Source organism: Monodelphis domestica, chromosome 7 (assembly GCF_027887165.1).
Source record: "Monodelphis domestica isolate mMonDom1 chromosome 7, mMonDom1.pri, whole genome shotgun sequence".
Taxonomy (NCBI): Eukaryota; Metazoa; Chordata; class Mammalia; order Didelphimorphia; family Didelphidae; genus Monodelphis; species Monodelphis domestica.
The window spans coordinates 32,724,507-32,739,320 of NC_077233.1; positions in this window are offsets into that span (position 1 = coordinate 32,724,507).

Below are 14,814 nucleotides of genomic sequence, written 5' to 3' on the forward strand. Positions count from 1 at the left end.
TCAGAAGAGAGCAACCCCTCCTCCCCCTCCAATCCCAAGATAATGAAATTGCCTTTGAATCGTCCACATTATTTTCTCTCTATTAATGTGGAAAATCAAGATTTGACTTTAAAAAATAAGACATGTTGATATGACACCATAGAGGCTTTCAAGGAATGGGCAGATCTATTCAAATGGCTGTTGTATTCGTAGCAAAGAAACGTTAGTTGTCTGCTCTTCTGTTAAGTGTGTTATGAAGAGTGTGCATGCACACTTCCTTTGAAAAACGGGAATGTTGTTTGAAATGTGATCCATTTTTAGTATCTCACAGAGCACCAACTTGTCAAGCACTTTTGTTTTTTCGTAATGTTCTTTGTGTCGGTTCTGTTGATGGCGTTGGATTTAGAATCTACTGCTATTCTTAACAAGAATTTTTTGGGTAACATTTTACAAAGGAAATTGATGTTTGTCTTTGTATTCTATCATGAGCATTCTAGATTTATGCCAGACAGGATATGGCAGTTAATTAAGTGTTGTCAATGGAATGAAGCCTGAATGGAAACTTAGCTTCATAAAAGATTTGCAATGGAGAGCAGCAGGCGGAGGCTTCTGGGACATTTTGGGTACTACTGAACTATAGCTTTCTAGGCGTCCTGTTTTCTAGTAAAGGGAGCTGAAGTTACTCTGCTTTGTCTAGCCAAACTCGCTCCAACTGACAGAAGCGAGAGAATTTTCACTGTCGCAGACACATTCCCAGGAAGGGGGGGAGTGGAATCTTCCCAGAACTGTTTGGATGAATTAAATAATAGCTAAACTAGAGAACCGCCAAGATGGAGTTCAAATGATAAGTGCCAAAGAGGACCCAAAGGGCAACCTTCCTCTTCCGATCCATCTTTTAAATGGAGATGTTCCTTAGCGGGTTTTCTCCCAGGGAAGCCTGAAGCCTCCCATCAGAGCACTTATTAGGCACTAACAATAGCAGAGAGAGGGAATGCTTTGTTTCTCAGTTAATCACCTGAAATGAAATAACACTTTATGATCAACAAGGTACAGTCTGAAGTTTTCAAAGCTGTTTCCCATACACGATCTAGTCTGAGCCTTGGCAATAATCCTGTGAATAAGAAGGAAGGTAAAGGGGAAGCAAAAGCTTTTAGGGAATTCTCTAGAAGGGAATTTGATTTATTAGACTTATTAAAGTGTTTAAAACAAGCGCATAACATGAAGAAATGGATACACGAACACGGCTGCCTTCCTACAACAAACACGCCACGTCAGCAAGAAAGCCATAAGAATATCGCAGTGGGATGCGCTCTTCCAAAATGTGACCTGCTGTTCGAACAAAGACATTCTTCAGAGCATTTTGCTGGTTTTTTTCCCCTGTCAATATCCACATAATAGAACTTGTCACTTAATTTGTGTAGAATTACTCCACTAATTGCCTCTTTTCTGAAAAAGAACGCGTCTTAAATGTAAAGTATCTCATTGTGGTCGAGTAACAGGATAATGGGCAATTGACTCGAGTACAGAGAAGATATTTCCCCATCAGGAATGGGCTGTCCTGCAAGAAGAAGCATAAATAGAGTCTCCTCCAGGAGCTGGAGAAGGAAGGGAAGGAGGGGAAGTCTTTCCTATTCCTCAACTCTCCGGGTCAAGGGTGCGACCATGTCGAGTAGAAACACTTGACGAGAACCTGTTTTAGGACAATTCACTGGAAATCTCTTCTGAAATGGGAGTGGATTGGATCCTCATTGCTTCGTCAGAGCAAAGAGTTTTCATGATCACCCCCTGCTTTATTCTTTTACTCCTGCCTTTGTTGTTTGCATTCATACAGAAGTCAATTGTGTAATTCTCCGGGGGAAGCTGCCAGGAAACAAAATATATATTTCATGGCACCGTTCCAAAAGACGAAAATTTGTAAATACTCCAAATGGGGTGTCTTTTGAATTTTTTAAAGAGACAAATCAGGAATCTATCAGTGTGTTGTAGGATGCCAAACAGTTGAATTAATCTTTTAGGAAAACAGAAGGGATTGGGAGATTACAATCCCCCCCATCTCTTTTGGAACCTTTGGAAGGACATTAATATTCTACTCGTGCTTAGTCACCAAAGGGTGAATGTAATTAAAATGCAATGAGACAATGCACACCAAATAAAAATTGCTGCTGCCCGTGTGTCTAGGCTACATCTGGCCTGCATGCTATGTCACAGCAGAAAATGGATGGGAATGTAGCTTGTGTACTCTGGGCTGAATAAATAAAACAAGAAGATGTTTCAGCAAGAGAGATTTAATTTGAGGGTCCCAGCATCATTCACACCCTGGGATTTTGTGGATGCTGCCTTCCTCCTTCCCACCTCTATCCTTTAATATAGGCTAGAAGACTTTAAAAGCTGAACCTTTACTTGGAAAGGTCTGGACTGATCTGCTGCAAAGAGGGCAATAGAAAGTTTATTTCTCATTCTGTCTTTGCAACCCATACGGTGGAGAATAAAGGACCAACCCTTCCTGGAGACAAAATACACAACAAAGCTATGTGGGGCCCTTTACTAGCAGCAATGAGGAGAGATTTTTTTTTTTTTTAGTTTTAAATGTCATCAGTCAGCCAGTGGTTTTTTGTCTTGACTGTAACTTGATCTTGTGAGCTGGACAACCCTGGCATCCCAGCTGGAGCCTCTGCAGGGGCTGGAGGCAGTACAGGCCAAAGCGAGGCAGGTGGGCTAATCCAAAAAGCAAACTGTCGTTCCCTCCTGTGGCAGAAACTGGGAAGAGAGAAGAAAATGCAATCTGAACTGAATTCCCCCAGAACACCATTAGGAGAGAGAAGTAGACTGTCCCGTGGCAATATCTGATGTTTTAATGCTTGGTAAAATCTTCTCACTTTACTTCAAATAAAAAAGAATTGGAATATTTACCCCTCCCCAAACCATTCTTATTGGGGGCATTTGAATGGCTTCATAAGTGTGGGGAATTCCCATCATGAAAATTTCCTCCATTGATGCAGATTTGTGACTGATATTCTTAGAACATATATTCTTACCAGGGATCATTTCCAGGGTGTCCATGAAATTGGGTGGAGAAAAAATTTATAATTTTATGTTCACCATTCTCTAGGTGAAATTATATTTCTTTCAATTCTTTAAACATATTATGCTGAAAAATTGGAAATGAGGGGATGCCCTCCAGTTGGGGAATGGCTGAACAAATTGTGGTCTATGTTGGTGATGGAATACTATTGTGCTCAAAGGAATAATAAAGTGGAGGAATTCCATGGAGACTGGAACAACCTCCAGGAAGTGATGCAGAGCGAAAGGAGCAGAACCAGGAGAACAATAAATACAGAGATTGATACACTGTGGTACAATTGAATGTAATGAACTTCTCTGCTAACAGTGATGCAATGACCCAGGATAATTATGAGGGACTTATGAGAAAGAAGCTCTCCACATCCAGAGAAAGAACAGTGGGAGCAGAAACACAGAAGAAAAACAACTGCTCCATCACATGGGTAGAGGGGGATATGATTGGGAATGGAGACTCTAAATGATCACCCTAGTGTGAACATCAACATCATGGAAATAGGTTTTGACTAAGGACACATGTAAAACCCAGTAGAAAGAATATGATTCTTGTAACCAAGGAATAATGTTCTAAATTGACTAAATAAAATTTTCCAAAAAAAATAAACATAAAAAAATTTTACATGTAATTTGGGGAAAAAAATAAAAATATTATGCTGAGAAGAGAGTCTGCAGGCTTCGACAGATTGCCAAGAGTATCTAGAACACAAGAAAGGTTGTTCCTTGTTTTGGAGGATCACTTACAGACTCATGAAGATGGGACTTGAACCCAGATATTCCTGATTTCAAAGCCAATCTGCTGTTCACTGTACCACATGCCTATGCACTGAGGAAAATAAATAGGGACTAGACTTATGGCTTCATCAGTATAGGCAGTTCCCAAGTGAGGAAAGCCCCTCTATCCACCCCGATCTGCACTTTCTTTGCTTTAGAGTTGCTTAGAGAACTGAGAGGTTAGATGACACAACCAGCTCCTCCTGACTTCAAGGCCAGCTCTCTATCTACCATGCCAAGTCGACTCTCATTGAAGGTGTTACCACTAGCAAAACCAGAGGGATGGATATTAGGGAGTCTAATCTTTACTCCTCAGATAACATTTGCTCTGATACAAGGACAACATAAGTTTCCATTTGGGAAAGGATTTGGTGCATTTACTTTCTGAATGGGGTAGTATGGCAAAGTGGGAAGAGCTGTGAGATTTAAAATGGTTGAGGTCTTAAACTGTAGTTATTAAAATAGTAGAAGATATAAATTGTGATAGATATAAGAGAGGGTGAGTAAATTTGACCGCAGAAATATGTTTCACTACAGTGTCTTGGGTTTAAAATCAAATATAAGGTGGTCTCCAGGGAAATATTCCCAATTATTCAAATACCCAAGTCAATTGGGTTTTATAGAGATTTTAATTAACAATACAATGAGTAATCAAAGAAAGAGAGAGAGAGTAAGAAAGGAATAAGTATGAAGAGCCTCAAGCCAATATGGCCTAGACCTGAGTCTTAAAAGAGAAATCAGTCAGTTTTTTATAACTCAACATAAGATCTGTCTAAGTAAGGAATTCTAATGACACCAGGCCAGCGTCCTTCCTCAAAGAGTCTTCCAGCCAGAGATTGTTTGGTGAGGGCCTCTCTCAAGAGTCTCCAGAGCTCCTACCCCAGAGGGACAGAGCCCCTCAGAGGAGCTCCTCAAGGAACTCTCCTTCAGAATGAGTCAGAAATCGAGAACCTCAGAATGAGTCTTCTCAAAATGAGCTCCCTCAGAATCAGCACCAGCTCTTCTCTGAGCTCTTATTTTTAAGGGCAAAATCTCCTATGTCACCTCCCCTAAGTCCTTACATCTACCAATCACTGTAGATGTTTCTAAAGGACCGCCCATTTTAAATTCACAGCTGAGTGGTTTTAATCTCTTTAGTAAGTCAGAAAAAAATGCTGCTGTGTCGACAAATTTCATTAAGAAAAAACCTCTGAATAAGTTATCACCCTTTTAGGTTTAAGTAATTTACAAGTTGCCCCATCTTTATAGGTACTTAGTATCCCATTGTATCAATTCTAAAATAGTCATGACTCAAAGAACTTCCTGTCCCTTCCATAAGCATGGGTCAAAGCACTTTTCATTGTTCTCAAGGAGCTTTCTGTCCTAAAGCAGTCCTAGGTAGGGTGGAGTAGGGATATTCCCAAGGCAAGGAGCCCTCACATTCAAGTAGAATTCTCACTATCTGCTAGGGAATTTTTTTAAGTAGAAGATTCCCCAATGGGGAAAATGTCCAACATTCATAAGTCTGAGGAAATTTTGAGGTTTACAGAGCCTAGAGGGAGGAGGTGAGGAGATCTGAGTTCTAGACCTATTTCTGTTACTGACCAAATAGTCAATGTTAGATAAATCAGGTTCCTCATTTTAAGATCAAAGTAGCACTTATATAGAGCTAGAGGTCTTTAGAGTCTATTGAGTCCAACCCTTTTATTTTTCAAGTGAAGAAACTGAGGCCCATAGAGGTGAATTGATATGCTGAAGCTTATACAGGCAGTAAGTGGAGGAATATAGAACATGGGGAAAAGAATCCTTGGTCCTGCCTCTCTCATGGAGTTATTAATCATACCTTACTTTTGAAGGTAGGAATAATTATTTTAATTCTTAATCATTTAATGATTAACCATTCTTACCCATGTATTGTTACATGTGATTCATTGAGTTAAGGAAGGTAAATGTTATTAGCCCCATTTTCCAGATAGGTAAACCAAGAAATTTCTGATGCTATGTTGCTACTATAGCTAGGACACCAAGTGAAAAACACTGATGTGAAGGTGCCTTGAAAAGTCAACGTCCTCTAGGGAGTCCTCTAGGTTTGAAGTAGATGGTCTTTGAGATTTCCTTATCTATTGTAGATGTAGAACTGGAAGGGATTTTAGAGGTCAAGCCCAACCCCCTCATTTTACAAATGAGGAAAGGGAGGCAAAGAGAGTTCAAGTGATTTGTCTAAGGTCATACAGTAGAAAGTGTCTGACATGGGATTCAGTCCCAACATTTTCTAACTCCAAGTCTATATCTCTATCCTCTACACCATTTCCTCTATGGTCCTAGAAGTCAGCCATAGTTTAAGGTAAAAAGGGTAGAGAATTTGGTGCTACTTTAAATTCCTTTGATGACTAACGGTATTAGAGTCAGAGGGACCCTAGAGATAATTTAGTCATATCTCTTCATTATAGTAGTAGTCTCTCGGTAACTGAGGATGACGATTGTCTTTGTGCTCTTTCATCTATGATAGATGAGTGTGCACAAAGACACTTGTGCGTAAAGGAGATTTAAGTGGAAAAATCGATGCACAGAGACAGTCCCACTCTCTCGGCGTTGGAAGCCTGGGTCCAGTGGCACGAAAAGTCATTACACCTGGAGACTTCCTCAGCTGCATTGGATGGCTGTGTTGTCTTTTGTGCTCCAACACGCCCTGAGCACTCCACAGTGCTTTGCTGCGTTGCCATCTCAGCCGTTGAACCTTCTTTTTTTTTTTAAACCCTTACCTTCCATCTTGGAGTCAATACTGTGTATTGGCTCCGAGGCAGAAGAATGGTAAGGGCTAGGCAATGGGGGTCAAGTGACTTGCCCAGGGTCACACAGCTAGGAAGTGGCTGAGGTCAGATTTGAACCTAGGACCTCCCGTCTCTAGGCCTAGCTCTCAACACACTGGGCTACCCAGCTGCCCCCTAGCCGTTGAACCTTCTTATTGGTTTCTTCTGTCTGTTCAGCCGAAGCAGTCTTCACATGCTGGGTGAGCAAGGCCTCTCTTTATTATATAGCATAGAAAACTGAGGTGGAGAGAGGTTAAAAAAAATAGTAGCCAATGTTTACATGGGGGCTGTAATGTTTACGGAATGATTCTATACCATATCCTATTCCATCCTCTCATGAAAACCCTATAAACTAAGCCCTCTACATAATGTCCCTGTTTATAGATGTAGAGATTGAGGATTGAAGAGGCTAGGTGACTCATCCCCAGTTATGCAGTTAAGCATAGACAGAAGGATTCAAACTCGAGGTCCTTGAACCAGCTTCAAGGTAGCATTGGTGTCCAGGGAAGTTGAGCACATTTTTTATGATTATAAGTCTCTACAGATTCTAAATCCAATTGCCCCATTTTACCTCCCTGTCATTTGCCCCAAACCATACAGTGGGTAAATGACAAGGATAGGATAGAGATTTATGGCCCTTCAAAACAGAATATTATGGATCTATTGTTTGGGGCTTACTGTTATTTAAATTGTTTACCTAGTAATGTGGATTGGTCTTCACTGATTTATTCATCATTTATCCATCATTTTTTATCCAGATCAATTTAGCTATTCTAGCATTTCCAGCATGTCTAGCTAGAGCTTGTGCCCATTGACAAACATTTCCCACGACCCCTTCGCTCTTTATCATTGACCCAAGAAGCTAATGGTCACTTGTCCAGAGAGTTGGTAAATTATCACAGCAGCAATCTCAATTAAGCTCCCAGTGTTGGCTCCAGTGCTTTCTAGACCTTCTAACACATCAGCAGAAATGGAGGAACTGAGACACCATTATAAGAGAGCAATTCGATAGGAACTTACTAATATTGGTACCCTGCCCCTTCAAAAAAGACCTAAAACACCCTTTCTTTTTCAAAATTGGCTTGGTTAAAACATAAAAAAAAGAGAATTAACTAGCCACTGTATAGTGCAGTGAACTCGACTTTAATCGTTGAGAAAAATCTAAATTGGCAGAAATTAGATAAAGAGATGGCTAGTGAACATTTATTAATCGATAGATAGTGAACATCAGAAAAGAGATGTGATTTCAAAGAGCTGCCAAGGTCTCACCCAGAACAAGTGATGCCAGATAATCTCATTTCCCTTTTTGATGGAGTTACTAAATTGCTAAATAAACAGAGTTCTGTAGATGTGGTAAACTTGGATTTTAATGAAACATTTGGTAAATGATCACATACCTTTTTGGAAAAGATAAGAGAGTTGAGGAACAGATGGAATGACTAGATGCAGAGTCAATGGTAATGGGGGCAGCTAGGGAGCTTAGTGGGTTAAGAGCCAGGCCTGGAGACAGAAGGTCCTGGGTTCAAATCTTCCTAGCTGTGTGATCCTGGGCAAGTCACTTAACTCCCATTGCATTGGAACCGATACTTGTTTTCACTTCTAAGAGAGAAAGTAAATATTTTTTTTAAAAAAAGTCAATGGTAACATGGCAAGAGATCTCCAATGAAATGCCTCTCAGGTCTGTTCTAGCCCTGTGCTACTAACCTTTTTATCAATGACTCAGGTAAAAGCTCACACAAATGACATGCTAATTGAATTTGCAGTTGACTTAGGACTGGAAGGGATGGCTAACCAGATGGATAAATAAGGATCCAAAAAGTTTTTGACAAACTAAATCTTTAGGTTGATTACAGTAAGATGGAATGCAATAGGGATAAATGTAAAATCTTACACTTGGGTGCAAAAATTCAACTTCATGATCATAATATGGTTGAGGTGTAGAATTCTAAAAACAAACTTAGAGTGAGCTCAACATGAGTAAACAGTATATTGTGGAAGTCAAAATAGTAATGTAACCTTGAGTTCCATTAAGAGAAGCAGAGTGTACTTTGCCTTGGATATAATACATCTGGAGTATTGGGTTCTATTCATAATCAACCCCCCACAAAACTTTCTAGGCATCTTATACTTTACTTCCTGTCATGAACTCCTCCATCCTGTGACAATAGTCTCACAAACAAGGCACTCCATCTCTATATTCCTGGGCATTGTCTCTGGCTCTCCCTCATGACTGGTGTGTTCTTTTTCTTTATTTCTACTTCCTGGCATTCCTGGCTTCCTTTATGTCTCAAGGAAAATCTCACTTCCTACAAGAAGCCTTTTCTAACCCCGCATAATTCTAGTGTTTTTCTTATTTTCTTCCTATTTATCTTGCATAGAGCTTATTTGTACATAGCTTTTTTTCTTCTTCTTACTATCTTTATTAGATTTTGAGCACCTTGAGGGCAAGGACTGTTTTGCTTTGTTTTGTTTTGCTTCTTTTTGTATTCTCAATTCTGACACAGTGCCTAACAGGGGAGATACTTAATTTATGTTTATTGACAGACCATTCTGGGCACCATTGTTTTGGAATGAAATTGATAAGTTGGAGAATGTCTGGAAGAGAGCAATCAAGATGGTGAAAGGCCTTGATTCCATGACATAAGAGGCTAGAAGGAGTTACTTCTTCCTATGTATCATCTGAAATTTTAATGAGCGTGTGCTTTGTACCCTTCTCTAAGTCTCTGATAAAAATGTTAAATAGCCCTGGGCCAAGATAGACCCTAGGGAGGAACTCCACTGGAATTATCCTGCCAAGTCAGCATTGAATTGGTTGGGGATTTGTTGAAGGCACCATAGATTTAACATGGAGAAGAGAAGACTATCTGTGTTCAGATGTTTGAAAGGCTGACATGGGAAAATTTTAACTTGTTCAATTTGACCTCAGAAGGCAGAACCAGCAACCAATGTGTGGAAGCTGCAAAGAGGAAAAATAAGTCTTGACTTGAGGAAAAACTTAACAATTAGAGCTATCCAAAAAGGGGTAGAGATTCATTTCAGAGGTGGTGGATTCCTCCTCTTCCAAGAAGTTTAAATAAAGACTAGATCCTATAGGTATATAAGCTCCTTGTGGGCAGGAAACATTTCACTTTTTTCTCTGTATCTTCAGAGCTTAGCACAGTGGCTCTTCCATCATAGGTACTTAACAAAAGCTAGTTGAATGATTATTTCATTGGGCAAGGATTTCCTTTCTGGTATAAGTTGGATTGCACTATTTTGAACTCCCTTCCTTTTGTTTTAATTTGGGAAATTTTATTTAATTAATTAATTTAGAATATTTTCCCATGGTTACAAGATTCATGTTCTTTCCCTCCCCTCCTCTCACCCCCCTCTTGTAGCCAAAACTCAATTCCACCAGGTTTTACATGCGGCACTGATAGAGACCTAGTTCCATATTGTTGATATTTACCCTAGGATTATCTTTTAGAGTCTACATTCCCAGTCATGTCCCCATTGAACCATGTGATCAAGCAGTTGTTTTTCTTCTGTGTTTCTACTTCCACAGTTCTTTCTCTGGATGTGAATTTCTCATAAGTCCCTCAGAATTGTCCTGGATCATTGCACTGATGAATACAGAATGATGAAGAGAAAAGTCCATTACATTCAATTGTGCCACAGTGTATCTGTCTCTGTGTAGAATGTTCTCCTGGTTCTGCTCTTTTCACTCTGCATCACTTCCTGGAGGTCGTTCCAGTTCACAGGGAATCCCTCCAGTTCATTATTCCTTTTAGCACAATAGTATTCCATCACCAACAAATACCACAATTTGTTCAGTCATTCTCCAATTAGAGGGCAGCCCCTCATTTTCCAATTTTTCCACCACAAACAGTGTGGCTAAAAATATTTTTGTACAAGTCTTTCCCCCTATGATATCTTTGAGGTATAAACCCAGCAGCTAGATCAAAGGACGGACAATCTTTTAGCACCCTTTGGGCATAGTTCCAAATTGCCATTCAGAATGGTTGAGCTCCCTTCCATCTTGAAAGTTCTGGGATTCTCATATTCTGTGCCCCTCAGAGCTAGGGGCATTCCATGTAAATTGGAGTTTAACCTAAAATAAAGAGTTAATATATAAATGTGTGGTTTTTGTTGTAAGTTCAAATCTGTTATATACTATAATATTTAAGTCAATCCTTTAAGGTGAAAACATATCTTAACTCAGGTTGGACTGGGGTATCCTTGGCAGCTGATTCCCTTGAACCCTGGCCCCTGCCACTGCTGCCTCTGAAGCAGGGGTCAGACCACAAGAGAAGATTCCCTCACCTCCTCACTCCGGTAGTAGTGGGTGGAAACCGGGAGTGGGAAATCTTTGCCACCTGTCAGCCTCAGCAACTGGGGTGTGATGAAAAGGGGAAGCACAGAAGTCTTTCCTTTTGGGGTCAGTTTTAACGCAGAAAGAATTAGGTTGACCTTTCTGCTTGGTTGCTTTCTGTGAATTATTGTACAAGGTATGCACAGTGTGGAAATTCCCAGTCACCAAAATAAGACTTTGATCTCTTTAACAGCTCCTCTGGGATGCACAAGGTACCATCATCTAGAGCTCAGTTTCCAGATTGGGGGAGAGGTGAGTGGCAATCTAGCCCAACTTCTACTTGGAAAACATTCCCTTCTCCAAAATATCTAGTGAGCGATCACCCATTCTTTGTTCCAAGAACTTTGCAATGGTGGAATCTGCTCATTTCTAGGGCTGTCTACCCATTCCTTTTTGGGATAGCACTTATTATTGGGAAGCTTTTTGTCACTCAGTACCCAAATCTGTCCTTGTGGAACCTCTATGATATTCTCCTGCCTTTTTTCTCTAGCCTAAATACTCCTAATTCCTTCAAAGTTACCCTCAAATGTCACTTCACTATTCTTTAGTTGACCAGTGTTTTTCCCAGGATATGATGCCCAGTTTGGACATACATGATGCCAAAAAGTGAACCACTGTCTTAAATGATCACTTGGGGGCACTGAGAGATTATGTCTTGCCCAGAATCACACAGCCTCATGTATAAGAGGTAATATTTGAACTGAGGTCTTCTTGACTCTGACAAGACAACAAACATTAAGCTATGCCCTGCACTAAGTGGTAGGAATAAAAGTATAGGGAAAAAGAAGGGCAGTTCCTGTCTTCAAGGAGCTTACCATCTAAGGAGGGAAAGAAACACACAAATGGAAAGGAGGAAGGGAATGGAAGTCAAGAGTGATCAGTGTAGGGATGCAGTGTGTATGTGCAGAAAATTAGATGCACAGCTGGGAGAGGAATGAAGGTCAGGCAATCTGGATCCCTCCTCAAAATGGAGACACCAGAAGAAGCTTAAGTGGGGGAAAAAAAAGGAATGGCACAGCAAAATATGCTCTAGGGCAGTGATGGCTAACCTTTAGAGACTGAATGCCCAAACTGTACTCTCATACCACATGTGAGCCATCCCCTTTCTCCAGGCAGGGGAGGGATTAAGATGAAGTACTCCCATTAGGCTGCTGGGCAGAGGGGTGGGTGAAGTGAAAAATGTCCTCAGGCATGCATGGAGAGGGGGAGAGGAGCATCCTTCTCTGGCACTCATGCCATAGGTTTGCCAACATAGCTCTAGGGTGTGAAGGTTAAAGGGGATAATGGATGCATGGGTGAGACTGCAGATGAGGCATAGTGTGGAAGACTGGTAAGTCAGAAGCACAGCCAAGAGGGGAAATCTCATGGAGATTGACTTAGTGGACTTGGAGGCCAGGAAATTTGAGTTTGAATCCTGTTCCAGACACTTAGTAGTCAGGTAAATTCTGCCAACTTCAGTTTCTGCATCTGTAAAATTGGGGTAACAATAAAACAATGATATATAAATGTTAGCAATGAAAAGGATGATGATGCTACAGCGCCTCTCACAGATACTATGATGATCTAAACTATACTAAATTTTCATAGGGTTCCTAAAGGGGAATGAAAACTACCTTAGCTGGCTGATTGTATTCACACAGTAGCAGCAGCAAGAAATGATTTCACATTGTGTCAGGCCCTCAATACCAGGCAAACTTGGCATATGTTTCCAATCTTCCTGATGTTTTCCTAGTAGACTGTTGGAGCTGGAATGGACCATTTAGTTCAACCTCATCAATTTATAAATGAGGAAACTGAGGCCCATTTTCTGTTCTCCCTTGTAGTCATAAAAAATAATACTGGAGAGAAGTTGCCATGGAGTTCTCTCTTATACCACAGAGGCAGCCTGGGGAAATGCCCACTGTAGAGACACATCAAAGCAGATGGATGATCAGACCCTAGATTGGCTGGCATTTCCAGGGCAGGAAGCCAATGGGAGTGGCTCCATTACAGCACAAGAGCAGCTGAAAATGGCAAGGATTTGACCCCAAGGGGAAGGTGGTTCAAGTTTAAGAGTACAGGGTGTTGATTTTCATGTCCTGTGGGATTACTGAAAGATAAGAGGAGCTGGTGCCAGTAACTGAGTGGGCTATACTCATCCTCTCTTCCTGTTGAGTCACTACCCAAACACTATGCACAGACATCAGAGGTCCCAGCAATCAGCACTGGGTTGGGTCGACTTTTATTCATCGAAACCTTTAGCTAAACCAGCTCCAGTCAGAACTGTTTTTCTTTGAATGTTTTGGTTTTCATAAATTCCCTTCATTTTTTCAGTTGGGTGAATTACTTGCCATTTGCTTTCTTAATGTATTGTTTATGCCCCAGAGTTGGCAAAAGTTAATATGGGTTTCCTTGACTCCCACAATGGTCACAGTTCCATAAAGATGGAATTAAACTACAAACATGGGCCCGAAAAGCACCTTGGGGTCTGATTCTTCTGAATGAAAGGCGGTGTGGAACAGGAAGGGTTTATAAGCATCATCATCATTAGCCTAAATGGATGCAAAGGCAGCAGATTGGAAAAGCTCATCCTTACCAGGGATGATGGGAAACAAAGGGCAAGGGATTTGCATGTTTAATTGCAATGGAGCATCTAGGCAATTACAGAATGGAGGCTATGGTGCTTCATTTGAAAGAAGTGCCATTTAAGTGGAGTCTTGTCATTTTTCAGAAGTCTTTTTTAAAAAGTGGCTAAATGTTTTTATCCCTCAAATGTGGAGAACATTCAGGAAAAAATGCTACAATAACATACTAAAGGAAAAACTTTATACTGGATAGTATTTAAAGGAGATTCTAGTCAAATGGTATCTTCACTGTCATTGGGAATCTACCTTGTTCTCTCTCTGTCTCTTGTCTCTGTCTCTCTCTGTCTCTCTCTCCTCTCTCTGTCTCTGTCTCTCTCTTCCTCTCTGTCTCTCTCTCTCTTTCTCTGTCTCTCTCTGTCTCTGTCTCTGTCTTTCTGTCTCTGTCTCTGTCTCTCTCTCTTTCTCTGTCTCTCTCTGTCTCTGTCTCTGTCTCTCTCTGTCTCTGTCTCTGCTTGTGTCTCTGTCTCTCTGTCTCTCTCTCCTCTCTCTGTCTCTCTCTCTTTCTCTGTCTCTGACTCTGTCTCTGTCTGTGTCTCTGTCTCTCTGTCTGTGTCTCTGTCTCTCTCTGTCTCTGTCTCTGTCTGTCTCTGTCTATGTCTCTGTCTCTCTCTGTCTCTGTCTGTGTCTGTGTCTCTGTCTCTCTGTCTCTCTCTGTCTCTCTCTGTCTCTGTCTCTCTCTCTCTCTCCCCTTCACTCCTGGAATGCTATCCCTTCTTACCTTTGTTTCTTGGAACCCTTCACTCCTGTCATAGAGTGTCTTAAATGCCACTTCCTACAAAAGGCATTGCTGGATTCTAACTGTTAATGCCCCTTCCCAGTCTCCATCCCTGTGCATTTATCTTGAATCAGGGTATGATCTGCATATGTGATTTCATTGAACAGAGAACTTCCAGATGAAGAAATTCTCCTGATGCAGAGAACAGAGAAATTCAATGACTTGCCCAGGGTCATATAGACAGTATGTGTCAGAAGTGGGACTACAACCCAAGTATCCCTGGCTATAAGGCGTGTGACTGTCCACTACACCCATCATGTTGCCTCTGCTGTGTACAGCACACCTCATTTTATTGACCTTTATTTTATTGCACTTTACAGATACTGTTTTTTATATTTTGAAGGTTTGTGGCAACCCGGCATTAAGTGAGTCTCTTTGGCGCCATTTTTCCAACAGCACATGCTCCATGTGACATTTTGGTCATTCTCACAATATTTCAAGCCTTTT